At 50.4% G+C, this 26507-nt stretch overlaps 19 non-coding genes across 19 annotated transcripts; all 19 read right to left on the bottom strand.

The window, feature by feature from the left end:
• Positions 1 to 638: 638 nt before the first annotated feature.
• LOC126227730 (5S ribosomal RNA) lies at positions 639 to 757 on the bottom strand. Its single transcript, XR_007543990.1, has one exon. It is a non-coding gene; the product is annotated as a 5S ribosomal RNA (ribosomal RNA).
• A 989-nt stretch (positions 758 to 1746) lies between these two features.
• Positions 1747 to 1865, bottom strand: LOC126227727 (5S ribosomal RNA). The gene has a single exon (XR_007543989.1). It is a non-coding gene; the product is annotated as a 5S ribosomal RNA (ribosomal RNA).
• Positions 1866 to 2854: 989 nt separating this feature from the next.
• LOC126227726 (5S ribosomal RNA) lies at positions 2855 to 2973 on the bottom strand. Its single transcript, XR_007543988.1, has one exon. It is a non-coding gene; the product is annotated as a 5S ribosomal RNA (ribosomal RNA).
• Positions 2974 to 3962: 989 nt separating this feature from the next.
• LOC126227725 (5S ribosomal RNA) lies at positions 3963 to 4081 on the bottom strand. Its single transcript, XR_007543987.1, has one exon. It is a non-coding gene; the product is annotated as a 5S ribosomal RNA (ribosomal RNA).
• A 989-nt stretch (positions 4082 to 5070) lies between these two features.
• Positions 5071 to 5189, bottom strand: LOC126227724 (5S ribosomal RNA). The gene has a single exon (XR_007543986.1). It is a non-coding gene; the product is annotated as a 5S ribosomal RNA (ribosomal RNA).
• A 989-nt stretch (positions 5190 to 6178) lies between these two features.
• On the bottom strand, positions 6179 to 6297 carry LOC126227723 (5S ribosomal RNA). Its single transcript, XR_007543985.1, has one exon. It is a non-coding gene; the product is annotated as a 5S ribosomal RNA (ribosomal RNA).
• Positions 6298 to 7287: 990 nt separating this feature from the next.
• On the bottom strand, positions 7288 to 7406 carry LOC126227722 (5S ribosomal RNA). Its single transcript, XR_007543984.1, has one exon. It is a non-coding gene; the product is annotated as a 5S ribosomal RNA (ribosomal RNA).
• A 989-nt stretch (positions 7407 to 8395) lies between these two features.
• Positions 8396 to 8514, bottom strand: LOC126227721 (5S ribosomal RNA). Its single transcript, XR_007543983.1, has one exon. It is a non-coding gene; the product is annotated as a 5S ribosomal RNA (ribosomal RNA).
• Positions 8515 to 9503: 989 nt separating this feature from the next.
• Positions 9504 to 9622, bottom strand: LOC126227720 (5S ribosomal RNA). Its single transcript, XR_007543982.1, has one exon. It is a non-coding gene; the product is annotated as a 5S ribosomal RNA (ribosomal RNA).
• Positions 9623 to 10611: 989 nt separating this feature from the next.
• On the bottom strand, positions 10612 to 10730 carry LOC126227719 (5S ribosomal RNA). Its single transcript, XR_007543981.1, has one exon. It is a non-coding gene; the product is annotated as a 5S ribosomal RNA (ribosomal RNA).
• Positions 10731 to 11719: 989 nt separating this feature from the next.
• LOC126227718 (5S ribosomal RNA) lies at positions 11720 to 11838 on the bottom strand. Its single transcript, XR_007543980.1, has one exon. It is a non-coding gene; the product is annotated as a 5S ribosomal RNA (ribosomal RNA).
• Positions 11839 to 12827: 989 nt separating this feature from the next.
• Positions 12828 to 12946, bottom strand: LOC126227716 (5S ribosomal RNA). The gene has a single exon (XR_007543979.1). It is a non-coding gene; the product is annotated as a 5S ribosomal RNA (ribosomal RNA).
• Positions 12947 to 13935: 989 nt separating this feature from the next.
• LOC126227715 (5S ribosomal RNA) lies at positions 13936 to 14054 on the bottom strand. The gene has a single exon (XR_007543978.1). It is a non-coding gene; the product is annotated as a 5S ribosomal RNA (ribosomal RNA).
• A 989-nt stretch (positions 14055 to 15043) lies between these two features.
• LOC126227714 (5S ribosomal RNA) lies at positions 15044 to 15162 on the bottom strand. The gene has a single exon (XR_007543977.1). It is a non-coding gene; the product is annotated as a 5S ribosomal RNA (ribosomal RNA).
• A 989-nt stretch (positions 15163 to 16151) lies between these two features.
• Positions 16152 to 16270, bottom strand: LOC126227713 (5S ribosomal RNA). Its single transcript, XR_007543976.1, has one exon. It is a non-coding gene; the product is annotated as a 5S ribosomal RNA (ribosomal RNA).
• A 989-nt stretch (positions 16271 to 17259) lies between these two features.
• Positions 17260 to 17378, bottom strand: LOC126227712 (5S ribosomal RNA). The gene has a single exon (XR_007543975.1). It is a non-coding gene; the product is annotated as a 5S ribosomal RNA (ribosomal RNA).
• Positions 17379 to 18367: 989 nt separating this feature from the next.
• Positions 18368 to 18486, bottom strand: LOC126227711 (5S ribosomal RNA). The gene has a single exon (XR_007543974.1). It is a non-coding gene; the product is annotated as a 5S ribosomal RNA (ribosomal RNA).
• A 989-nt stretch (positions 18487 to 19475) lies between these two features.
• On the bottom strand, positions 19476 to 19594 carry LOC126227710 (5S ribosomal RNA). The gene has a single exon (XR_007543973.1). It is a non-coding gene; the product is annotated as a 5S ribosomal RNA (ribosomal RNA).
• Positions 19595 to 20583: 989 nt separating this feature from the next.
• On the bottom strand, positions 20584 to 20702 carry LOC126227709 (5S ribosomal RNA). The gene has a single exon (XR_007543972.1). It is a non-coding gene; the product is annotated as a 5S ribosomal RNA (ribosomal RNA).
• Positions 20703 to 26507: the final 5805 nt, after the last annotated feature.

The following is a 26507-nucleotide window of genomic DNA, read 5'->3' as shown; positions in this document are numbered from 1 at the left end:
TCCTCGCCTCGCTTCGCCTCACACCGGGTGTTTGCATAGTTGGCAGTGCATTCGCACCTTTCCTATCCCTGTCCCCGTACCGACTTGGCCCGACTTTGCTCGACTGCCGCTCGCTGCCGCTCGGGTCGTGGTCCATATGACGGCGCAAGCACGACAAACGTCTGCGGGACTAGACGACGCGACTAAGGAATAAATTTATGATTACAAATCAAATTTGGAACTGTACAGTGCAGCACAACAATAGGCGCTGACGCATTTCAGGGCAGATTCGTACTGTTTTATCGTTTTCAAAGACTTCCCGGCAAACTTCGTTAGCACATTCTCCCTCAAACTGAGTTAATTACCGCATTATCGTACCGTTGCATTACTTTAAAATGCTTAAGAAAGCATCTTTGTCATAACAGAAAGGTAGTATGAAACGACTGCTGGCAGGATGGCGGCTTAAAAAGGAAAAAATGCAGGGGAGCCAAAAGTACCATTTTTATTGGTTCATTTTTATTTTATTTTATTTTTTTTTGTTTTCGCACCATTACAGTAGTTTAAAATGCTTAAGGAAACGTCTTTGTCACAACAGAAGGGTAGTATCGAAAGAGGGCTGGCAGGAGTAGCGATATAAAAAGGAAGAAAAAAAGAAGGGGAGCCAACAGCACCCGGTGGTCCCAGGCGGTCACCCATCCAAGTACTAACCGGGCCCGATGTGGCTTAACTTCGGTGATCGGACGAGAACCGGTGTATTTAACATGGTATGGCCGTTGGCGTACATATACTGTAGGCGCACGGCAGAATTCGCATTCGGCTCTTCTCCCAACACACAAAATGTTAGTTTTCGGCCGCATTTGACGAAAGCACCTCCTTCCGCAACAGCGAGTTCCTCGAGGACGGCGCGGAGTGCGCGCCCGACGTCCCAGCAGAACGATTGCCGAATTGGCGAGCGCGCCGTCGCGTGTGTGAGACGCACAGCTGCTCGTAGCACCTCCTGTCATTCGCTTGTCGCGTGCAACCTTCGACACTCGCGGAAGGCGTATCTCGTCCCTGGTGTCCAGGCGTATGCTCTGTGCGGGGTGTGGCAGTGTCGTGCTGGAGGGCGCCACTGGTAGCGATGTGAGCTTCCTCGCCTCGCTTCGCCTCACACCGGGTGTTTGCATAGTTGGCAGTGCATTCGCACCTTTCCTATCCCTGTCCCCGTACCGACTTGGCCCGACTTTGCTCGACTGCCGCTCGCTGCCGCTCGGGTCGTGGTCCATATGACGGCGCAAGCACGACAAACGTCTGCGGGACTAGACGACGCGACTAAGGAATAAATTTATGATTACAAATCAAATTTGGAACTGTACAGTGCAGCACAACAATAGGCGCTGACGCATTTCAGGGCAGATTCGTACTGTTTTATCGTTTTCAAAGACTTCCCGGCAAACTTCGTTAGCACATTCTCCCTCAAACTGAGTTAATTACCGCATTATCGTACCGTTGCATTACTTTAAAATGCTTAAGAAAGCATCTTTGTCATAACAGAAAGGTAGTATGAAACGACTGCTGGCAGGATGGCGGCTTAAAAAGGAAAAAATGCAGGGGAGCCAAAAGTACCATTTTTATTGGTTCATTTTTATTTTATTTTATTTTTTTTTGTTTTCGCACCATTACAGTAGTTTAAAATGCTTAAGGAAACGTCTTTGTCACAACAGAAGGGTAGTATCGAAAGAGGGCTGGCAGGAGTAGCGATATAAAAAGGAAGAAAAAAAGAAGGGGAGCCAACAGCACCCGGTGGTCCCAGGCGGTCACCCATCCAAGTACTAACCGGGCCCGATGTGGCTTAACTTCGGTGATCGGACGAGAACCGGTGTATTTAACATGGTATGGCCGTTGGCGTACATATACTGTAGGCGCACGGCAGAATTCGCATTCGGCTCTTCTCCCAACACACAAAATGTTAGTTTTCGGCCGCATTTGACGAAAGCACCTCCTTCCGCAACAGCGAGTTCCTCGAGGACGGCGCGGAGTGCGCGCCCGACGTCCCAGCAGAACGATTGCCGAATTGGCGAGCGCGCCGTCGCGTGTGTGAGACGCACAGCTGCTCGTAGCACCTCCTGTCATTCGCTTGTCGCGTGCAACCTTCGACACTCGCGGAAGGCGTATCTCGTCCCTGGTGTCCAGGCGTATGCTCTGTGCGGGGTGTGGCAGTGTCGTGCTGGAGGGCGCCACTGGTAGCGATGTGAGCTTCCTCGCCTCGCTTCGCCTCACACCGGGTGTTTGCATAGTTGGCAGTGCATTCGCACCTTTCCTATCCCTGTCCCCGTACCGACTTGGCCCGACTTTGCTCGACTGCCGCTCGCTGCCGCTCGGGTCGTGGTCCATATGACGGCGCAAGCACGACAAACGTCTGCGGGACTAGACGACGCGACTAAGGAATAAATTTATGATTACAAATCAAATTTGGAACTGTACAGTGCAGCACAACAATAGGCGCTGACGCATTTCAGGGCAGATTCGTACTGTTTTATCGTTTTCAAAGACTTCCCGGCAAACTTCGTTAGCACATTCTCCCTCAAACTGAGTTAATTACCGCATTATCGTACCGTTGCATTACTTTAAAATGCTTAAGAAAGCATCTTTGTCATAACAGAAAGGTAGTATGAAACGACTGCTGGCAGGATGGCGGCTTAAAAAGGAAAAAATGCAGGGGAGCCAAAAGTACCATTTTTATTGGTTCATTTTTATTTTATTTTATTTTTTTTTGTTTTCGCACCATTACAGTAGTTTAAAATGCTTAAGGAAACGTCTTTGTCACAACAGAAGGGTAGTATCGAAAGAGGGCTGGCAGGAGTAGCGATATAAAAAGGAAGAAAAAAAGAAGGGGAGCCAACAGCACCCGGTGGTCCCAGGCGGTCACCCATCCAAGTACTAACCGGGCCCGATGTGGCTTAACTTCGGTGATCGGACGAGAACCGGTGTATTTAACATGGTATGGCCGTTGGCGTACATATACTGTAGGCGCACGGCAGAATTCGCATTCGGCTCTTCTCTCAACACACAAAATGTTAGTTTTCGGCCGCATTTGACGAAAGCACCTCCTTCCGCAACAGCGAGTTCCTCGAGGACGGCGCGGAGTGCGCGCCCGACGTCCCAGCAGAACGATTGCCGAATTGGCGAGCGCGCCGTCGCGTGTGTGAGACGCACAGCTGCTCGTAGCACCTCCTGTCATTCGCTTGTCGCGTGCAACCTTCGACACTCGCGGAAGGCGTATCTCGTCCCTGGTGTCCAGGCGTATGCTCTGTGCGGGGTGTGGCAGTGTCGTGCTGGAGGGCGCCACTGGTAGCGATGTGAGCTTCCTCGCCTCGCTTCGCCTCACACCGGGTGTTTGCATAGTTGGCAGTGCATTCGCACCTTTCCTATCCCTGTCCCCGTACCGACTTGGCCCGACTTTGCTCGACTGCCGCTCGCTGCCGCTCGGGTCGTGGTCCATATGACGGCGCAAGCACGACAAACGTCTGCGGGACTAGACGACGCGACTAAGGAATAAATTTATGATTACAAATCAAATTTGGAACTGTACAGTGCAGCACAACAATAGGCGCTGACGCATTTCAGGGCAGATTCGTACTGTTTTATCGTTTTCAAAGACTTCCCGGCAAACTTCGTTAGCACATTCTCCCTCAAACTGAGTTAATTACCGCATTATCGTACCGTTGCATTACTTTAAAATGCTTAAGAAAGCATCTTTGTCATAACAGAAAGGTAGTATGAAACGACTGCTGGCAGGATGGCGGCTTAAAAAGGAAAAAATGCAGGGGAGCCAAAAGTACCATTTTTATTGGTTCATTTTTATTTTATTTTATTTTTTTTTGTTTTCGCACCATTACAGTAGTTTAAAATGCTTAAGGAAACGTCTTTGTCACAACAGAAGGGTAGTATCGAAAGAGGGCTGGCAGGAGTAGCGATATAAAAAGGAAGAAAAAAAGAAGGGGAGCCAACAGCACCCGGTGGTCCCAGGCGGTCACCCATCCAAGTACTAACCGGGCCCGATGTGGCTTAACTTCGGTGATCGGACGAGAACCGGTGTATTTAACATGGTATGGCCGTTGGCGTACATATACTGTAGGCGCACGGCAGAATTCGCATTCGGCTCTTCTCCCAACACACAAAATGTTAGTTTTCGGCCGCATTTGACGAAAGCACCTCCTTCCGCAACAGCGAGTTCCTCGAGGACGGCGCGGAGTGCGCGCCCGACGTCCCAGCAGAACGATTGCCGAATTGGCGAGCGCGCCGTCGCGTGTGTGAGACGCACAGCTGCTCGTAGCACCTCCTGTCATTCGCTTGTCGCGTGCAACCTTCGACACTCGCGGAAGGCGTATCTCGTCCCTGGTGTCCAGGCGTATGCTCTGTGCGGGGTGTGGCAGTGTCGTGCTGGAGGGCGCCACTGGTAGCGATGTGAGCTTCCTCGCCTCGCTTCGCCTCACACCGGGTGTTTGCATAGTTGGCAGTGCATTCGCACCTTTCCTATCCCTGTCCCCGTACCGACTTGGCCCGACTTTGCTCGACTGCCGCTCGCTGCCGCTCGGGTCGTGGTCCATATGACGGCGCAAGCACGACAAACGTCTGCGGGACTAGACGACGCGACTAAGGAATAAATTTATGATTACAAATCAAATTTGGAACTGTACAGTGCAGCACAACAATAGGCGCTGACGCATTTCAGGGCAGATTCGTACTGTTTTATCGTTTTCAAAGACTTCCCGGCAAACTTCGTTAGCACATTCTCCCTCAAACTGAGTTAATTACCGCATTATCGTACCGTTGCATTACTTTAAAATGCTTAAGAAAGCATCTTTGTCATAACAGAAAGGTAGTATGAAACGACTGCTGGCAGGATGGCGGCTTAAAAAGGAAAAAATGCAGGGGAGCCAAAAGTACCATTTTTATTGGTTCATTTTTATTTTATTTTATTTTTTTTTGTTTTCGCACCATTACAGTAGTTTAAAATGCTTAAGGAAACGTCTTTGTCACAACAGAAGGGTAGTATCGAAAGAGGGCTGGCAGGAGTAGCGATATAAAAAGGAAGAAAAAAAGAAGGGGAGCCAACAGCACCCGGTGGTCCCAGGCGGTCACCCATCCAAGTACTAACCGGGCCCGATGTGGCTTAACTTCGGTGATCGGACGAGAACCGGTGTATTTAACATGGTATGGCCGTTGGCGTACATATACTGTAGGCGCACGGCAGAATTCGCATTCGGCTCTTCTCCCAACACACAAAATGTTAGTTTTCGGCCGCATTTGACGAAAGCACCTCCTTCCGCAACAGCGAGTTCCTCGAGGACGGCGCGGAGTGCGCGCCCGACGTCCCAGCAGAACGATTGCCGAATTGGCGAGCGCGCCGTCGCGTGTGTGAGACGCACAGCTGCTCGTAGCACCTCCTGTCATTCGCTTGTCGCGTGCAACCTTCGACACTCGCGGAAGGCGTATCTCGTCCCTGGTGTCCAGGCGTATGCTCTGTGCGGGGTGTGGCAGTGTCGTGCTGGAGGGCGCCACTGGTAGCGATGTGAGCTTCCTCGCCTCGCTTCGCCTCACACCGGGTGTTTGCATAGTTGGCAGTGCATTCGCACCTTTCCTATCCCTGTCCCCGTACCGACTTGGCCCGACTTTGCTCGACTGCCGCTCGCTGCCGCTCGGGTCGTGGTCCATATGACGGCGCAAGCACGACAAACGTCTGCGGGACTAGACGACGCGACTAAGGAATAAATTTATGATTACAAATCAAATTTGGAACTGTACAGTGCAGCACAACAATAGGCGCTGACGCATTTCAGGGCAGATTCGTACTGTTTTATCGTTTTCAAAGACTTCCCGGCAAACTTCGTTAGCACATTCTCCCTCAAACTGAGTTAATTACCGCATTATCGTACCGTTGCATTACTTTAAAATGCTTAAGAAAGCATCTTTGTCATAACAGAAAGGTAGTATGAAACGACTGCTGGCAGGATGGCGGCTTAAAAAGGAAAAAATGCAGGGGAGCCAAAAGTACCATTTTTATTGGTTCATTTTTATTTTATTTTATTTTTTTTTGTTTTCGCACCATTACAGTAGTTTAAAATGCTTAAGGAAACGTCTTTGTCACAACAGAAGGGTAGTATCGAAAGAGGGCTGGCAGGAGTAGCGATATAAAAAGGAAGAAAAAAAGAAGGGGAGCCAACAGCACCCGGTGGTCCCAGGCGGTCACCCATCCAAGTACTAACCGGGCCCGATGTGGCTTAACTTCGGTGATCGGACGAGAACCGGTGTATTTAACATGGTATGGCCGTTGGCGTACATATACTGTAGGCGCACGGCAGAATTCGCATTCGGCTCTTCTCTCAACACACAAAATGTTAGTTTTCGGCCGCATTTGACGAAAGCACCTCCTTCCGCAACAGCGAGTTCCTCGAGGACGGCGCGGAGTGCGCGCCCGACGTCCCAGCAGAACGATTGCCGAATTGGCGAGCGCGCCGTCGCGTGTGTGAGACGCACAGCTGCTCGTAGCACCTCCTGTCATTCGCTTGTCGCGTGCAACCTTCGACACTCGCGGAAGGCGTATCTCGTCCCTGGTGTCCAGGCGTATGCTCTGTGCGGGGTGTGGCAGTGTCGTGCTGGAGGGCGCCACTGGTAGCGATGTGAGCTTCCTCGCCTCGCTTCGCCTCACACCGGGTGTTTGCATAGTTGGCAGTGCATTCGCACCTTTCCTATCCCTGTCCCCGTACCGACTTGGCCCGACTTTGCTCGACTGCCGCTCGCTGCCGCTCGGGTCGTGGTCCATATGACGGCGCAAGCACGACAAACGTCTGCGGGACTAGACGACGCGACTAAGGAATAAATTTATGATTACAAATCAAATTTGGAACTGTACAGTGCAGCACAACAATAGGCGCTGACGCATTTCAGGGCAGATTCGTACTGTTTTATCGTTTTCAAAGACTTCCCGGCAAACTTCGTTAGCACATTCTCCCTCAAACTGAGTTAATTACCGCATTATCGTACCGTTGCATTACTTTAAAATGCTTAAGAAAGCATCTTTGTCATAACAGAAAGGTAGTATGAAACGACTGCTGGCAGGATGGCGGCTTAAAAAGGAAAAAATGCAGGGGAGCCAAAAGTACCATTTTTATTGGTTCATTTTTATTTTATTTTATTTTTTTTTTGTTTTCGCACCATTACAGTAGTTTAAAATGCTTAAGGAAACGTCTTTGTCACAACAGAAGGGTAGTATCGAAAGAGGGCTGGCAGGAGTAGCGATATAAAAAGGAAGAAAAAAAGAAGGGGAGCCAACAGCACCCGGTGGTCCCAGGCGGTCACCCATCCAAGTACTAACCGGGCCCGATGTGGCTTAACTTCGGTGATCGGACGAGAACCGGTGTATTTAACATGGTATGGCCGTTGGCGTACATATACTGTAGGCGCACGGCAGAATTCGCATTCGGCTCTTCTCTCAACACACAAAATGTTAGTTTTCGGCCGCATTTGACGAAAGCACCTCCTTCCGCAACAGCGAGTTCCTCGAGGACGGCGCGGAGTGCGCGCCCGACGTCCCAGCAGAACGATTGCCGAATTGGCGAGCGCGCCGTCGCGTGTGTGAGACGCACAGCTGCTCGTAGCACCTCCTGTCATTCGCTTGTCGCGTGCAACCTTCGACACTCGCGGAAGGCGTATCTCGTCCCTGGTGTCCAGGCGTATGCTCTGTGCGGGGTGTGGCAGTGTCGTGCTGGAGGGCGCCACTGGTAGCGATGTGAGCTTCCTCGCCTCGCTTCGCCTCACACCGGGTGTTTGCATAGTTGGCAGTGCATTCGCACCTTTCCTATCCCTGTCCCCGTACCGACTTGGCCCGACTTTGCTCGACTGCCGCTCGCTGCCGCTCGGGTCGTGGTCCATATGACGGCGCAAGCACGACAAACGTCTGCGGGACTAGACGACGCGACTAAGGAATAAATTTATGATTACAAATCAAATTTGGAACTGTACAGTGCAGCACAACAATAGGCGCTGACGCATTTCAGGGCAGATTCGTACTGTTTTATCGTTTTCAAAGACTTCCCGGCAAACTTCGTTAGCACATTCTCCCTCAAACTGAGTTAATTACCGCATTATCGTACCGTTGCATTACTTTAAAATGCTTAAGAAAGCATCTTTGTCATAACAGAAAGGTAGTATGAAACGACTGCTGGCAGGATGGCGGCTTAAAAAGGAAAAAATGCAGGGGAGCCAAAAGTACCATTTTTATTGGTTCATTTTTATTTTATTTTATTTTTTTTTGTTTTCGCACCATTACAGTAGTTTAAAATGCTTAAGGAAACGTCTTTGTCACAACAGAAGGGTAGTATCGAAAGAGGGCTGGCAGGAGTAGCGATATAAAAAGGAAGAAAAAAAGAAGGGGAGCCAACAGCACCCGGTGGTCCCAGGCGGTCACCCATCCAAGTACTAACCGGGCCCGATGTGGCTTAACTTCGGTGATCGGACGAGAACCGGTGTATTTAACATGGTATGGCCGTTGGCGTACATATACTGTAGGCGCACGGCAGAATTCGCATTCGGCTCTTCTCCCAACACACAAAATGTTAGTTTTCGGCCGCATTTGACGAAAGCACCTCCTTCCGCAACAGCGAGTTCCTCGAGGACGGCGCGGAGTGCGCGCCCGACGTCCCAGCAGAACGATTGCCGAATTGGCGAGCGCGCCGTCGCGTGTGTGAGACGCACAGCTGCTCGTAGCACCTCCTGTCATTCGCTTGTCGCGTGCAACCTTCGACACTCGCGGAAGGCGTATCTCGTCCCTGGTGTCCAGGCGTATGCTCTGTGCGGGGTGTGGCAGTGTCGTGCTGGAGGGCGCCACTGGTAGCGATGTGAGCTTCCTCGCCTCGCTTCGCCTCACACCGGGTGTTTGCATAGTTGGCAGTGCATTCGCACCTTTCCTATCCCTGTCCCCGTACCGACTTGGCCCGACTTTGCTCGACTGCCGCTCGCTGCCGCTCGGGTCGTGGTCCATATGACGGCGCAAGCACGACAAACGTCTGCGGGACTAGACGACGCGACTAAGGAATAAATTTATGATTACAAATCAAATTTGGAACTGTACAGTGCAGCACAACAATAGGCGCTGACGCATTTCAGGGCAGATTCGTACTGTTTTATCGTTTTCAAAGACTTCCCGGCAAACTTCGTTAGCACATTCTCCCTCAAACTGAGTTAATTACCGCATTATCGTACCGTTGCATTACTTTAAAATGCTTAAGAAAGCATCTTTGTCATAACAGAAAGGTAGTATGAAACGACTGCTGGCAGGATGGCGGCTTAAAAAGGAAAAAATGCAGGGGAGCCAAAAGTACCATTTTTATTGGTTCATTTTTATTTTATTTTATTTTTTTTTGTTTTCGCACCATTACAGTAGTTTAAAATGCTTAAGGAAACGTCTTTGTCACAACAGAAGGGTAGTATCGAAAGAGGGCTGGCAGGAGTAGCGATATAAAAAGGAAGAAAAAAAGAAGGGGAGCCAACAGCACCCGGTGGTCCCAGGCGGTCACCCATCCAAGTACTAACCGGGCCCGATGTTGCTTAACTTCGGTGATCGGACGAGAACCGGTGTATTTAACATGGTATGGCCGTTGGCGTACATATACTGTAGGCGCACGGCAGAATTCGCATTCGGCTCTTCTCCCAACACACAAAATGTTAGTTTTCGGCCGCATTTGACGAAAGCACCTCCTTCCGCAACAGCGAGTTCCTCGAGGACGGCGCAGAGTGCGCGCCCGACGTCCCAGCAGAACGATTGCCGAATTGGCGAGCGCGCCGTCGCGTGTGTGAAACGCACAGCTGCTCGTAGCACCTCCTGTCATTCGCTTGTCGCGTGCAACCTTCGACACTCGCGGAAGGCGTATCTCGTCCCTGGTGTCCAGGCGTATGCTCTGTGCGGGGTGTGGCAGTGTCGTGCTGGAGGGCGCCACTGGTAGCGATGTGAGCTTCCTCGCCTCGCTTCGCCTCACACCGGGTGTTTGCATAGTTGGCAGTGCATTCGCACCTTTCCTATCCCTGTCCCCGTACCGACTTGGCCCGACTTTGCTCGACTGCCGCTCGCTGCCGCTCGGGTCGTGGTCCATATGACGGCGCAAGCACGACAAACGTCTGCGGGACTAGACGACGCGACTAAGGAATAAATTTATGATTACAAATCAAATTTGGAACTGTACAGTGCAGCACAACAATAGGCGCTGACGCATTTCAGGGCAGATTCGTACTGTTTTATCGTTTTCAAAGACTTCCCGGCAAACTTCGTTAGCACATTCTCCCTCAAACTGAGTTAATTACCGCATTATCGTACCGTTGCATTACTTTAAAATGCTTAAGAAAGCATCTTTGTCATAACAGAAAGGTAGTATGAAACGACTGCTGGCAGGATGGCGGCTTAAAAAGGAAAAAATGCAGGGGAGCCAAAAGTACCATTTTTATTGGTTCATTTTTATTTTATTTTATTTTTTTTTGTTTTCGCACCATTACAGTAGTTTAAAATGCTTAAGGAAACGTCTTTGTCACAACAGAAGGGTAGTATCGAAAGAGGGCTGGCAGGAGTAGCGATATAAAAAGGAAGAAAAAAAGAAGGGGAGCCAACAGCACCCGGTGGTCCCAGGCGGTCACCCATCCAAGTACTAACCGGGCCCGATGTGGCTTAACTTCGGTGATCGGACGAGAACCGGTGTATTTAACATGGTATGGCCGTTGGCGTACATATACTGTAGGCGCACGGCAGAATTCGCATTCGGCTCTTCTCCCAACACACAAAATGTTAGTTTTCGGCCGCATTTGACGAAAGCACCTCCTTCCGCAACAGCGAGTTCCTCGAGGACGGCGCGGAGTGCGCGCCCGACGTCCCAGCAGAACAATTGCCGAATTGGCGAGCGCGCCGTCGCGTGTGTGAGACGCACAGCTGCTCGTAGCACCTCCTGTCATTCGCTTGTCGCGTGCAACCTTCGACACTCGCGGAAGGCGTATCTCGTCCCTGGTGTCCAGGCGTATGCTCTGTGCGGGGTGTGGCAGTGTCGTGCTGGAGGGCGCCACTGGTAGCGATGTGAGCTTCCTCGCCTCGCTTCGCCTCACACCGGGTGTTTGCATAGTTGGCAGTGCATTCGCACCTTTCCTATCCCTGTCCCCGTACCGACTTGGCCCGACTTTGCTCGACTGCCGCTCGCTGCCGCTCGGGTCGTGGTCCATATGACGGCGCAAGCACGACAAACGTCTGCGGGACTAGACGACGCGACTAAGGAATAAATTTATGATTACAAATCAAATTTGGAACTGTACAGTGCAGCACAACAATAGGCGCTGACGCATTTCAGGGCAGATTCGTACTGTTTTATCGTTTTCAAAGACTTCCCGGCAAACTTCGTTAGCACATTCTCCCTCAAACTGAGTTAATTACCGCATTATCGTACCGTTGCATTACTTTAAAATGCTTAAGAAAGCATCTTTGTCATAACAGAAAGGTAGTATGAAACGACTGCTGGCAGGATGGCGGCTTAAAAAGGAAAAAATGCAGGGGAGCCAAAAGTACCATTTTTATTGGTTCATTTTTATTTTATTTTATTTTTTTTTGTTTTCGCACCATTACAGTAGTTTAAAATGCTTAAGGAAACGTCTTTGTCACAACAGAAGGGTAGTATCGAAAGAGGGCTGGCAGGAGTAGCGATATAAAAAGGAAGAAAAAAAGAAGGGGAGCCAACAGCACCCGGTGGTCCCAGGCGGTCACCCATCCAAGTACTAACCGGGCCCGATGTGGCTTAACTTCGGTGATCGGACGAGAACCGGTGTATTTAACATGGTATGGCCGTTGGCGTACATATACTGTAGGCGCACGGCAGAATTCGCATTCGGCTCTTCTCCCAACACACAAAATGTTAGTTTTCGGCCGCATTTGACGAAAGCACCTCCTTCCGCAACAGCGAGTTCCTCGAGGACGGCGCGGAGTGCGCGCCCGACGTCCCAGCAGAACGATTGCCGAATTGGCGAGCGCGCCGTCGCGTGTGTGAGACGCACAGCTGCTCGTAGCACCTCCTGTCATTCGCTTGTCGCGTGCAACCTTCGACACTCGCGGAAGGCGTATCTCGTCCCTGGTGTCCAGGCGTATGCTCTGTGCGGGGTGTGGCAGTGTCGTGCTGGAGGGCGCCACTGGTAGCGATGTGAGCTTCCTCGCCTCGCTTCGCCTCACACCGGGTGTTTGCATAGTTGGCAGTGCATTCGCACCTTTCCTATCCCTGTCCCCGTACCGACTTGGCCCGACTTTGCTCGACTGCCGCTCGCTGCCGCTCGGGTCGTGGTCCATATGACGGCGCAAGCACGACAAACGTCTGCGGGACTAGACGACGCGACTAAGGAATAAATTTATGATTACAAATCAAATTTGGAACTGTACAGTGCAGCACAACAATAGGCGCTGACGCATTTCAGGGCAGATTCGTACTGTTTTATCGTTTTCAAAGACTTCCCGGCAAACTTCGTTAGCACATTCTCCCTCAAACTGAGTTAATTACCGCATTATCGTACCGTTGCATTACTTTAAAATGCTTAAGAAAGCATCTTTGTCATAACAGAAAGGTAGTATGAAACGACTGCTGGCAGGATGGCGGCTTAAAAAGGAAAAAATGCAGGGGAGCCAAAAGTACCATTTTTATTGGTTCATTTTTATTTTATTTTATTTTTTTTTGTTTTCGCACCATTACAGTAGTTTAAAATGCTTAAGGAAACGTCTTTGTCACAACAGAAGGGTAGTATCGAAAGAGGGCTGGCAGGAGTAGCGATATAAAAAGGAAGAAAAAAAGAAGGGGAGCCAACAGCACCCGGTGGTCCCAGGCGGTCACCCATCCAAGTACTAACCGGGCCCGATGTGGCTTAACTTCGGTGATCGGACGAGAACCGGTGTATTTAACATGGTATGGCCGTTGGCGTACATATACTGTAGGCGCACGGCAGAATTCGCATTCGGCTCTTCTCCCAACACACAAAATGTTAGTTTTCGGCCGCATTTGACGAAAGCACCTCCTTCCGCAACAGCGAGTTCCTCGAGGACGGCGCGGAGTGCGCGCCCGACGTCCCAGCAGAACGATTGCCGAATTGGCGAGCGCGCCGTCGCGTGTGTGAGACGCACAGCTGCTCGTAGCACCTCCTGTCATTCGCTTGTCGCGTGCAACCTTCGACACTCGCGGAAGGCGTATCTCGTCCCTGGTGTCCAGGCGTATGCTCTGTGCGGGGTGTGGCAGTGTCGTGCTGGAGGGCGCCACTGGTAGCGATGTGAGCTTCCTCGCCTCGCTTCGCCTCACACCGGGTGTTTGCATAGTTGGCAGTGCATTCGCACCTTTCCTATCCCTGTCCCCGTACCGACTTGGCCCGACTTTGCTCGACTGCCGCTCGCTGCCGCTCGGGTCGTGGTCCATATGACGGCGCAAGCACGACAAACGTCTGCGGGACTAGACGACGCGACTAAGGAATAAATTTATGATTACAAATCAAATTTGGAACTGTACAGTGCAGCACAACAATAGGCGCTGACGCATTTCAGGGCAGATTCGTACTGTTTTATCGTTTTCAAAGACTTCCCGGCAAACTTCGTTAGCACATTCTCCCTCAAACTGAGTTAATTACCGCATTATCGTACCGTTGCATTACTTTAAAATGCTTAAGAAAGCATCTTTGTCATAACAGAAAGGTAGTATGAAACGACTGCTGGCAGGATGGCGGCTTAAAAAGGAAAAAATGCAGGGGAGCCAAAAGTACCATTTTTATTGGTTCATTTTTATTTTATTTTATTTTTTTTTGTTTTCGCACCATTACAGTAGTTTAAAATGCTTAAGGAAACGTCTTTGTCACAACAGAAGGGTAGTATCGAAAGAGGGCTGGCAGGAGTAGCGATATAAAAAGGAAGAAAAAAAGAAGGGGAGCCAACAGCACCCGGTGGTCCCAGGCGGTCACCCATCCAAGTACTAACCGGGCCCGATGTGGCTTAACTTCGGTGATCGGACGAGAACCGGTGTATTTAACATGGTATGGCCGTTGGCGTACATATACTGTAGGCGCACGGCAGAATTCGCATTCGGCTCTTCTCCCAACACACAAAATGTTAGTTTTCGGCCGCATTTGACGAAAGCACCTCCTTCCGCAACAGCGAGTTCCTCGAGGACGGCGCGGAGTGCGCGCCCGACGTCCCAGCAGAACGATTGCCGAATTGGCGAGCGCGCCGTCGCGTGTGTGAGACGCACAGCTGCTCGTAGCACCTCCTGTCATTCGCTTGTCGCGTGCAACCTTCGACACTCGCGGAAGGCGTATCTCGTCCCTGGTGTCCAGGCGTATGCTCTGTGCGGGGTGTGGCAGTGTCGTGCTGGAGGGCGCCACTGGTAGCGATGTGAGCTTCCTCGCCTCGCTTCGCCTCACACCGGGTGTTTGCATAGTTGGCAGTGCATTCGCACCTTTCCTATCCCTGTCCCCGTACCGACTTGGCCCGACTTTGCTCGACTGCCGCTCGCTGCCGCTCGGGTCGTGGTCCATATGACGGCGCAAGCACGACAAACGTCTGCGGGACTAGACGACGCGACTAAGGAATAAATTTATGATTACAAATCAAATTTGGAACTGTACAGTGCAGCACAACAATAGGCGCTGACGCATTTCAGGGCAGATTCGTACTGTTTTATCGTTTTCAAAGACTTCCCGGCAAACTTCGTTAGCACATTCTCCCTCAAACTGAGTTAATTACCGCATTATCGTACCGTTGCATTACTTTAAAATGCTTAAGAAAGCATCTTTGTCATAACAGAAAGGTAGTATGAAACGACTGCTGGCAGGATGGCGGCTTAAAAAGGAAAAAATGCAGGGGAGCCAAAAGTACCATTTTTATTGGTTCATTTTTATTTTATTTTATTTTTTTTTGTTTTCGCACCATTACAGTAGTTTAAAATGCTTAAGGAAACGTCTTTGTCACAACAGAAGGGTAGTATCGAAAGAGGGCTGGCAGGAGTAGCGATATAAAAAGGAAGAAAAAAAGAAGGGGAGCCAACAGCACCCGGTGGTCCCAGGCGGTCACCCATCCAAGTACTAACCGGGCCCGATGTGGCTTAACTTCGGTGATCGGACGAGAACCGGTGTATTTAACATGGTATGGCCGTTGGCGTACATATACTGTAGGCGCACGGCAGAATTCGCATTCGGCTCTTCTCTCAACACACAAAATGTTAGTTTTCGGCCGCATTTGACGAAAGCACCTCCTTCCGCAACAGCGAGTTCCTCGAGGACGGCGCGGAGTGCGCGCCCGACGTCCCAGCAGAACGATTGCCGAATTGGCGAGCGCGCCGTCGCGTGTGTGAGACGCACAGCTGCTCGTAGCACCTCCTGTCATTCGCTTGTCGCGTGCAACCTTCGACACTCGCGGAAGGCGTATCTCGTCCCTGGTGTCCAGGCGTATGCTCTGTGCGGGGTGTGGCAGTGTCGTGCTGGAGGGCGCCACTGGTAGCGATGTGAGCTTCCTCGCCTCGCTTCGCCTCACACCGGGTGTTTGCATAGTTGGCAGTGCATTCGCACCTTTCCTATCCCTGTCCCCGTACCGACTTGGTCCGACTTTGCTCGACTGCCGCTCGCTGCCGCTCGGGTCGTGGTCCATATGACGGCGCAAGCACGACAAACGTCTGCGGGACTAGACGACGCGACTAAGGAATAAATTTATGATTACAAATCAAATTTGGAACTGTACAGTGCAGCACAACAATAGGCGCTGACGCATTTCAGGGCAGATTCGTACTGTTTTATCGTTTTCAAAGACTTCCCGGCAAACTTCGTTAGCACATTCTCCCTCAAACTGAGTTAATTACCGCATTATCGTACCGTTGCATTACTTTAAAATGCTTAAGAAAGCATCTTTGTCATAACAGAAAGGTAGTATGAAACGACTGCTGGCAGGATGGCGGCTTAAAAAGGAAAAAATGCAGGGGAGCCAAAAGTACCATTTTTATTGGTTCATTTTTATTTTATTTTATTTTTTTTTGTTTTCGCACCATTACAGTAGTTTAAAATGCTTAAGGAAACGTCTTTGTCACAACAGAAGGGTAGTATCGAAAGAGGGCTGGCAGGAGTAGCGATATAAAAAGGAAGAAAAAAAGAAGGGGAGCCAACAGCACCCGGTGGTCCCAGGCGGTCACCCATCCAAGTACTAACCGGGCCCGATGTGGCTTAACTTCGGTGATCGGACGAGAACCGGTGTATTTAACATGGTATGGCCGTTGGCGTACATATACTGTAGGCGCACGGCAGAATTCGCATTCGGCTCTTCTCCCAACACACAAAATGTTAGTTTTCGGCCGCATTTGACGAAAGCACCTCCTTCCGCAACAGCGAGTTCCTCGAGGACGGCGCGGAGTGCGCGCCCGACGTCCCAGCAGAACGATTGCCGAATTGGCGAGCGCGCCGTCGCGTGTGTGAGACGCACAGCTGCTCGTAGCACCTCCTGTCATTCGCTTGTCGCGTGCAACCTTCGACACTCGCGGAAGGCGTATCTCGTCCCTGGTGTCCAGGCGTATGCTCTGTGCGGGGTGTGGCAGTGTCGTGCTGGAGGGCGCCACTGGTAGCGATGTGAGCTTCCTCGCCTCGCTTCGCCTCACACCGGGTGTTTGCATAGTTGGCAGTGCATTCGCACCTTTCCTATCCCTGTCCCCGTACCGACTTGGCCCGACTTTGCTCGACTGCCGCTCGCTGCCGCTCGGGTCGTGGTCCATATGACGGCGCAAGCACGACAAACGTCTGCGGGACTAGACGACGCGACTAAGGAATAAATTTATGATTACAAATCAAATTTGGAACTGTACAGTGCAGCACAACAATAGGCGCTGACGCATTTCAGGGCAGATTCGTACTGTTTTATCGTTTTCAAAGACTTCCCGGCAAACTTCGTTAGCACATTCTCCCTCAAACTGAGTTAATTACCGCATTATCGTACCGTTGCATTACTTTAAAATGCTTAAGAAAGCATCTTTGTCATAACAGAAAGGTAGTATGAAACGACTGCTGGCAGGATGGCGGCTTAAAAAGGAAAAAATGCAGGGGAGCCAAAAGTACCATTTTTATTGGTTCATTTTTATTTTATTTTATTTTTTTTTGTTTTCGCACCATTACAGTAGTTTAAAATGCTTAAGGAAACGTCTTTGTCACAACAGAAGGGTAGTATCGAAAGAGGGCTGGCAGGAGTAGCGATATAAAAAGGAAGAAAAAAAGAAGGGGAGCCAACAGCACCCGGTGGTCCCAGGCGGTCACCCATCCAAGTACTAACCGGGCCCGATGTGGCTTAACTTCGGTGATCGGACGAGAACCGGTGTATTTAACATGGTATGGCCGTTGGCGTACATATACTGTAGGCGCACGGCAGAATTCGCATTCGGCTCTTCTCCCAACACACAAAATGTTAGTTTTCGGCCGCATTTGACGAAAGCACCTCCTTCCGCAACAGCGAGTTCCTCGAGGACGGCGCGGAGTGCGCGCCCGACGTCCCAGCAGAACGATTGCCGAATTGGCGAGCGCGCCGTCGCGTGTGTGAGACGCACAGCTGCTCGTAGCACCTCCTGTCATTCGCTTGTCGCGTGCAACCTTCGACACTCGCGGAAGGCGTATCTCGTCCCTGGTGTCCAGGCGTATGCTCTGTGCGGGGTGTGGCAGTGTCGTGCTGGAGGGCGCCACTGGTAGCGATGTGAGCTTCCTCGCCTCGCTTCGCCTCACACCGGGTGTTTGCATAGTTGGCAGTGCATTCGCACCTTTCCTATCCCTGTCCCCGTACCGACTTGGCCCGACTTTGCTCGACTGCCGCTCGCTGCCGCTCGGGTCGTGGTCCATATGACGGCGCAAGCACGACAAACGTCTGCGGGACTAGACGACGCGACTAAGGAATAAATTTATGATTACAAATCAAATTTGGAACTGTACAGTGCAGCACAACAATAGGCGCTGACGCATTTCAGGGCAGATTCGTACTGTTTTATCGTTTTCAAAGACTTCCCGGCAAACTTCGTTAGCACATTCTCCCTCAAACTGAGTTAATTACCGCATTATCGTACCGTTGCATTACTTTAAAATGCTTAAGAAAGCATCTTTGTCATAACAGAAAGGTAGTATGAAACGACTGCTGGCAGGATGGCGGCTTAAAAAGGAAAAAATGCAGGGGAGCCAAAAGTACCATTTTTATTGGTTCATTTTTATTTTATTTTATTTTTTTTTGTTTTCGCACCATTACAGTAGTTTAAAATGCTTAAGGAAACGTCTTTGTCACAACAGAAGGGTAGTATCGAAAGAGGGCTGGCAGGAGTAGCGATATAAAAAGGAAGAAAAAAAGAAGGGGAGCCAACAGCACCCGGTGGTCCCAGGCGGTCACCCATCCAAGTACTAACCGGGCCCGATGTGGCTTAACTTCGGTGATCGGACGAGAACCGGTGTATTTAACATGGTATGGCCGTTGGCGTACATATACTGTAGGCGCACGGCAGAATTCGCATTCGGCTCTTCTCCCAACACACAAAATGTTAGTTTTCGGCCGCATTTGACGAAAGCACCTCCTTCCGCAACAGCGAGTTCCTCGAGGACGGCGCGGAGTGCGCGCCCGACGTCCCAGCAGAACGATTGCCGAATTGGCGAGCGCGCCGTCGCGTGTGTGAGACGCACAGCTGCTCGTAGCACCTCCTGTCATTCGCTTGTCGCGTGCAACCTTCGACACTCGCGGAAGGCGTATCTCGTCCCTGGTGTCCAGGCGTATGCTCTGTGCGGGGTGTGGCAGTGTCGTGCTGGAGGGCGCCACTGGTAGCGATGTGAGCTTCCTCGCCTCGCTTCGCCTCACACCGGGTGTTTGCATAGTTGGCAGTGCATTCGCACCTTTCCTATCCCTGTCCCCGTACCGACTTGGCCCGACTTTGCTCGACTGCCGCTCGCTGCCGCTCGGGTCGTGGTCCATATGACGGCGCAAGCACGACAAACGTCTGCGGGACTAGACGACGCGACTAAGGAATAAATTTATGATTACAAATCAAATTTGGAACTGTACAGTGCAGCACAACAATAGGCGCTGACGCATTTCAGGGCAGATTCGTACTGTTTTATCGTTTTCAAAGACTTCCCGGCAAACTTCGTTAGCACATTCTCCCTCAAACTGAGTTAATTACCGCATTATCGTACCGTTGCATTACTTTAAAATGCTTAAGAAAGCATCTTTGTCATAACAGAAAGGTAGTATGAAACGACTGCTGGCAGGATGGCGGCTTAAAAAGGAAAAAATGCAGGGGAGCCAAAAGTACCATTTTTATTGGTTCATTTTTATTTTATTTTATTTTTTTTTGTTTTCGCACCATTACAGTAGTTTAAAATGCTTAAGGAAACGTCTTTGTCACAACAGAAGGGTAGTATCGAAAGAGGGCTGGCAGGAGTAGCGATATAAAAAGGAAGAAAAAAAGAAGGGGAGCCAACAGCACCCGGTGGTCCCAGGCGGTCACCCATCCAAGTACTAACCGGGCCCGATGTGGCTTAACTTCGGTGATCGGACGAGAACCGGTGTATTTAACATGGTATGGCCGTTGGCGTACATATACTGTAGGCGCACGGCAGAATTCGCATTCGGCTCTTCTCCCAACACACAAAATGTTAGTTTTCGGCCGCATTTGACGAAAGCACCTCCTTCCGCAACAGCGAGTTCCTCGAGGACGGCGCGGAGTGCGCGCCCGACGTCCCAGCAGAACGATTGCCGAATTGGCGAGCGCGCCGTCGCGTGTGTGAGACGCACAGCTGCTCGTAGCACCTCCTGTCATTCGCTTGTCGCGTGCAACCTTCGACACTCGCGGAAGGCGTATCTCGTCCCTGGTGTCCAGGCGTATGCTCTGTGCGGGGTGTGGCAGTGTCGTGCTGGAGGGCGCCACTGGTAGCGATGTGAGCTTCCTCGCCTCGCTTCGCCTCACACCGGGTGTTTGCATAGTTGGCAGTGCATTCGCACCTTTCCTATCCCTGTCCCCGTACCGACTTGGCCCGACTTTGCTCGACTGCCGCTCGCTGCCGCTCGGGTCGTGGTCCATATGACGGCGCAAGCACGACAAACGTCTGCGGGACTAGACGACGCGACTAAGGAATAAATTTATGATTACAAATCAAATTTGGAACTGTACAGTGCAGCACAACAATAGGCGCTGACGCATTTCAGGGCAGATTCGTACTGTTTTATCGTTTTCAAAGACTTCCCGGCAAACTTCGTTAGCACATTCTCCCTCAAACTGAGTTAATTACCGCATTATCGTACCGTTGCATTACTTTAAAATGCTTAAGAAAGCATCTTTGTCATAACAGAAAGGTAGTATGAAACGACTGCTGGCAGGATGGCGGCTTAAAAAGGAAAAAATGCAGGGGAGCCAAAAGTACCATTTTTATTGGTTCATTTTTATTTTATTTTATTTTTTTTTGTTTTCGCACCATTACAGTAGTTTAAAATGCTTAAGGAAACGTCTTTGTCACAACAGAAGGGTAGTATCGAAAGAGGGCTGGCAGGAGTAGCGATATAAAAAGGAAGAAAAAAAGAAGGGGAGCCAACAGCACCCGGTGGTCCCAGGCGGTCACCCATCCAAGTACTAACCGGGCCCGATGTGGCTTAACTTCGGTGATCGGACGAGAACCGGTGTATTTAACATGGTATGGCCGTTGGCGTACATATACTGTAGGCGCACGGCAGAATTCGCATTCGGCTCTTCTCCCAACACACAAAATGTTAGTTTTCGGCCGCATTTGACGAAAGCACCTCCTTCCGCAACAGCGAGTTCCTCGAGGACGGCGCGGAGTGCGCGCCCGACGTCCCAGCAGAACGATTGCCGAATTGGCGAGCGCGCCGTCGCGTGTGTGAGACGCACAGCTGCTCGTAGCACCTCCTGTCATTCGCTTGTCGCGTGCAACCTTCGACACTCGCGGAAGGCGTATCTCGTCCCTGGTGTCCAGGCGTATGCTCTGTGCGGGGTGTGGCAGTGTCGTGCTGGAGGGCGCCACTGGTAGCGATGTGAGCTTCCTCGCCTCGCTTCGCCTCACACCGGGTGTTTGCATAGTTGGCAGTGCATTCGCACCTTTCCTATCCCTGTCCCCGTACCGACTTGGCCCGACTTTGCTCGACTGCCGCTCGCTGCCGCTCGGGTCGTGGTCCATATGACGGCGCAAGCACGACAAACGTCTGCGGGACTAGACGACGCGACTAAGGAATAAATTTATGATTACAAATCAAATTTGGAACTGTACAGTGCAGCACAACAATAGGCGCTGACGCATTTCAGGGCAGATTCGTACTGTTTTATCGTTTTCAAAGACTTCCCGGCAAACTTCGTTAGCACATTCTCCCTCAAACTGAGTTAATTACCGCATTATCGTACCGTTGCATTACTTTAAAATGCTTAAGAAAGCATCTTTGTCATAACAGAAAGGTAGTATGAAACGACTGCTGGCAGGATGGCGGCTTAAAAAGGAAAAAATGCAGGGGAGCCAAAAGTACCATTTTTATTGGTTCATTTTTATTTTATTTTATTTTTTTTTGTTTTCGCACCATTACAGTAGTTTAAAATGCTTAAGGAAACGTCTTTGTCACAACAGAAGGGTAGTATCGAAAGAGGGCTGGCAGGAGTAGCGATATAAAAAGGAAGAAAAAAAGAAGGGGAGCCAACAGCACCTTTTTTTTTTTTTTTTTTTTTTTTTTTCCAACAGCACCTTTTTTTTTTTTTTTTCTTTTTTTTTTTTTTTTTTTTGAAAGCGGCAGAAGCCAAAAAAGAATCCATAAACCATGAAATCTTCTAAATGGAAACAATAAAGCCACCAGAAAAAGCAAGGTGCCAGAATAGAAAAATATAAAATAGAAAAATAGAAAAATAGAAAAATATAAAAATTAAGCCATTTCCTCAGGTGCTCTATTACTGGAAAAGTCCTACATCAGTAAAGCTGAGGAGGAAAGTCCAAGTGGATAAATAAAGCTAAAAAGGAGAAAATTAAAGGCACTGCGTGGTAACACTAAAAGGAGACTCAAAACATCACTGCCGCCATATGGGAGACCTACATGAGGAAGGCAGTTCTGCTGAAAGAAAAGTGCCGCGGTCCACAGCATAAAAATAATCAAAAACAAGAAGAAACTGACTATACCAGTAAGGAGAAATAACACAAAGAAGAAAAATAAGAGGTCCTCTGATTACACGTATGACGATAATTGGTCGTTCCTGGAAAAACACATCTCGAGCGGTCACAGTAGAAAAAGTATACCAAAACATGTTACGTAGCCATCGACATCCGGGTAAAAGCATGATCAAGGGCAACCTTCAAAAAATTCGCGAATGTAGCACGATAACCAGGCATAGCTTCAGTCTGGTCATGCTGAGTCCATAAGTAAGTGAGATAGTCAAATTCGGTTGTCAATTTGAGGGTAAATAATGCAAAAACGGTATGACCCAGGAGCCACACCGTGGCATTTCTCTTAGTAGTCGGGTAGGCGGCGCACTGTGGGATTAAAGCGTCGGTCGGCAAGACAGAACGCGTATCCACCCGATTGATAAGGCGAATCATATCGCTGGCGGTATTCCAAACACTAGAATGGTGGCCACACACAAAACGGTGTTCAAGTGTATCGTCCACAGCACACAAGTCACAAGCTCCAGACGAGATGAGATTAATGGAGTGGAGCTTCTCATTCGTAGGGAAGGTACGATGCACGACCTTGTACCACACGGCGTGTACAGAGGGAGGAAGAACATTGCTGGCAAGATTTCTCCATACCGTGGCCCAGTTATACCACGGTAGCCGATACTCCCACTTACAACGCACAGGAGACCCACGGAAAGCAGAAACGACGTCGCAGACTCGAAGGCTGGGAACGTCACAGAGCTCCAGGTAGCTGTTGTCCATATAGTAGCGACGCACATAATTAAGATAAAAGGGAATGTGCGAAACATTCACCGGCGCCGCTGCAGACGTAGGACGATACATATTAAAGACCGCCGCAGTAGTACCATTCGGGGCCCTCTCCATAACAACAGTGGTCCGTTTCCAAAGGAGAGCAGAACACTTCGCGCGAAGATCTACGAGGCCCAAACCACCATCTGTTGGGCTTAGAGTACAGGTGTCATACGAGACTTTAAAAATGTCACCTCGCCATAAAAACCAATACACCGCCTGCTTGAGGGCACGTTCCAATTGCCGAGGCAGTGGAAGGACCTGCGCGAGATACCACGCCCTGGCCAGAATGGTAGTATTGATCAAGGCGACCTTATCACGAAGCGCCAACGTGCGAGCCGCATAGATCTTGGCAACAGCACGCACCTTGTGCAGCGTGGACCGCCAATTAAGCGCTTCCATCCGTTGTGGGTGAGAAGAAAAAAGCACGCCCAGGACTTTTTGCTGTTCACGGACACAGAACCAGTTCCGCTGGAAGGACCGTGCGCGGGGTGTAAGAGGCAAACAAACAGTCTTAGCAGGGTTAACAATGGCACCTGTGGCTTTTTCAAATCGCTGCAGCGCGCCATATAAAGTGTCAACGTCTTCAGAACGGCTAAGAAAAACACCAAGGTCGTCGGCATATGCTTTGCAAATGAGGCGGGTCGTCCCTATCTGAATGCCGCGGCATTCCCGGCCAATAATTCGCAGCAACGGATCTAAAGCTACAGAAAAAAGAGCCATCGAAAGGGGACACCCCTGCCGCACCGAGCGCCCAACACGGAAAGCCGGCGTCAAGCGGCCATTGACACTAACACGGGACGTCGCATTCTGTAAAAGATGCTTTACCACAGTCGTAAACTTAAAACCGAAGCCCATCCGCACAAGAACCTGGCGGAGGTAGACATGGCTAATGCGGTCGAAAGCATTTTTGAAATCAATTAATAAGATGGCAGCTATCGGCAGTCGCGCACTTTTAACAAAACCGATACAGTCGCGATAGGCGAGGACGGCGTCAAAAATGTTTCGTCCCTGCACCGCACATGATTGACCGTCACTGAGGACCGACGGTAAAACAACCTTAAGGCGTTGAGCCACACAGCGTGTCACAATCTTAAAGTCCGCGTTAAGTAAAGTTATTGGCCGAACAGCGTCAATACAGGGCGTCGCAGACGATTTAGGTACTAAGGTCACTACCCCCTCCTCAAAAGCAGCAGGGATAACAGCACCATCCCGTATTTCATTTAAAAGAGCCACAAAAACATCACGAAAAAGACCATAAAATTTCAAATAAAATTCAGCAGGAATGCCGTCGGGACCAGGCGATTTACACTTAGGGCTTCGTCGGATAGCGTCGTACAGGTCGTCATGTACATAAGCAGCATTTAAATGCGTCCTATCCGTACGGGTTAAAACATGAGGGATGACTTGTAAAAAATCCCGCAACGCATCACAATCAACATCCAGCGCACGAAAAAGGGAACTAAAATGATTAAAAATATCCCGCTCAATGTCGGACTGGACAGTAGTCCGTCCACCGTCGGACTTTTTCCAGGTACCGATGTGCAGACGGGCGCGCCGCCGTCGTTCCCTTTGCAAATGATAAAGTGACAAAGGTTCGCCATCCACAACCCCCGCAGGCTGGCTGCGGACGACGGCACCGTCACTAACAGCACGCAAATCGGCGAGAAGCTTACGCTGGAATTGTTTAAAAGCGGGCAGCAAGGCAGGCTGTGACGTCACGCGCAGCGCGAGGTCTTGTAAACATGCCTGATGGAAGCGGGCCGTAGCGCGACGCCAACGAGCCGCCTCGCGGCTAAAATCCATCAAAAACCGCCTAATCACCGGCTTGGCCTCCCCGACCCACCACTCCAGCACACTGCAGTCACCTCGCCGAGTCCCGATTAATTTGTGCCACAGATTGGTAAAACATGTCACAAAATGGGCGTCGTTCAATAAAGCACAATTAAATTTCCACAGATTCCTTCGTCTGGGAACACAAACCCGAGGCAATAAAAGCTGACAAAGGTAACCGGAATGATCAGAAAACACCACGGGAAACATTTCCGTGCGGCAAATACGGGCAGAAAGCGGGGCAGAAACGTAAATTCTGTCCAGGCGGCTGTGCCCCGTGGGATAAAAATGTGTAAAGTGCGTAACGTCAGGGTTGAAAACACGCCACGTATCAACGAGCTGAAAACTGCGAATCAAGTCGCCGAGCTCGCGACAAATGTTAGGACGAGGCACCTGATCGACAACATCTAATACGCAATTAAAATCGCCGCCTACAACTAAAGCATCCACATTGCGATGTAGCAGCGCACACAATTCCTGCCCATAAAAAGCAGCCCTCGCCGGCTTATCGTTCCCAGACGGAGCATAAACGTTAACAAATACAACGCCCAGTATAGTGCAGCTAACAGCACGACCATTAGGTAAAATGTCAACATTGGAAATAGCAAGGTCAGAACGTACTAAAATGGCAGTTCCTGTACTGTGATCAGGTAAAACATTGTCAATAACAATAAAGTCACTAAAATCGTGTAAAAAGACAAGTGCATCACGCGTCACCTCTTGTAAAAAGACAACATGGCAGTGGTGATCGCGTAAAAAGTCCTTAAAAGCCAGTATCTTGCAGTGGTGACTCAACTTGTTTAGATTAAAAGTGACAATATTCCACTGGCTAAAATCGTAAGTCATAGACGCACACAATTAAGAGACACACACAAAAGTAAAAACACACATAAAACACGGAATGGGCATATGCACAAAAGAGGAGGGGGCACTGGACACACACTACGTCTCCTCACCCTCCACAACATCCTTCGCCCACTCCGAAGGTTCGAAGGGGGAGAGGGGTGGCAGGGTGGCAGTAGCTGTCACGTCAGAGGCGCCCGACACAGAATCCCTGACGGGCATCTCTACGTCGGAGGAAGGCACCGACACGCGGTCGTGGATAGACGGACCAGCGCGACGTCGGTGTACATCCTCAGCCTTACGTTTCGTCGACATAGGTGCCGCAGTCACAGCCGAGACTGTGTCTGGCGCTAAAACAGGCACGTCTATAGAGGCGGGTTGACTCAACACAGTCCGCAGATGGCGAACAGCAACGTCACGTTGCTGCGCTGCAACACTCACATCAGCTGATTGCGCGTGGCGAGAGGAGGCACGCGGCGGCTGTTGTTGTTGTTGTTTGCGCGGCGGCTGACGCCCGGAGCCGGAAGCCTGAGGCGGCCGTAGCTCCACGTCTAGGTCGCGCCGCGCGGCACGGCGTTGCGACGCCCAAGAAGAGGCGGGGGAGCGCCCTACCGGGGACGGACTACGGTCACCTCGCGTTAAACCCCTGTCGTAAGAAGGGGAGCTACTTGCACTGCGGAAGCGTTGCCTACTGGAACTCCGAGAACGAGCTTCATCCCGTTGCGGTTTCGGTTCCACAAAAACATCGCGTGATTCCGCAACAGGAATAGGCTCAGGAACATCAGAGGGTACAACGACGGGTGCAGGCACAGAAAGAGAGGGTGCCGACTGCGACACAATACGTGCAACAGAGTCCGAAA

The sequence above is a fragment of the Schistocerca nitens genome, unplaced genomic scaffold (genome assembly GCF_023898315.1).
Source record: "Schistocerca nitens isolate TAMUIC-IGC-003100 unplaced genomic scaffold, iqSchNite1.1 HiC_scaffold_335, whole genome shotgun sequence".
In the NCBI taxonomy this organism is placed as follows: Eukaryota; Metazoa; Arthropoda; class Insecta; order Orthoptera; family Acrididae; genus Schistocerca; species Schistocerca nitens.
Note: the sequence above shows the minus strand (reverse complement) of the source record. Positions and strands in the feature narration are given on the sequence as shown.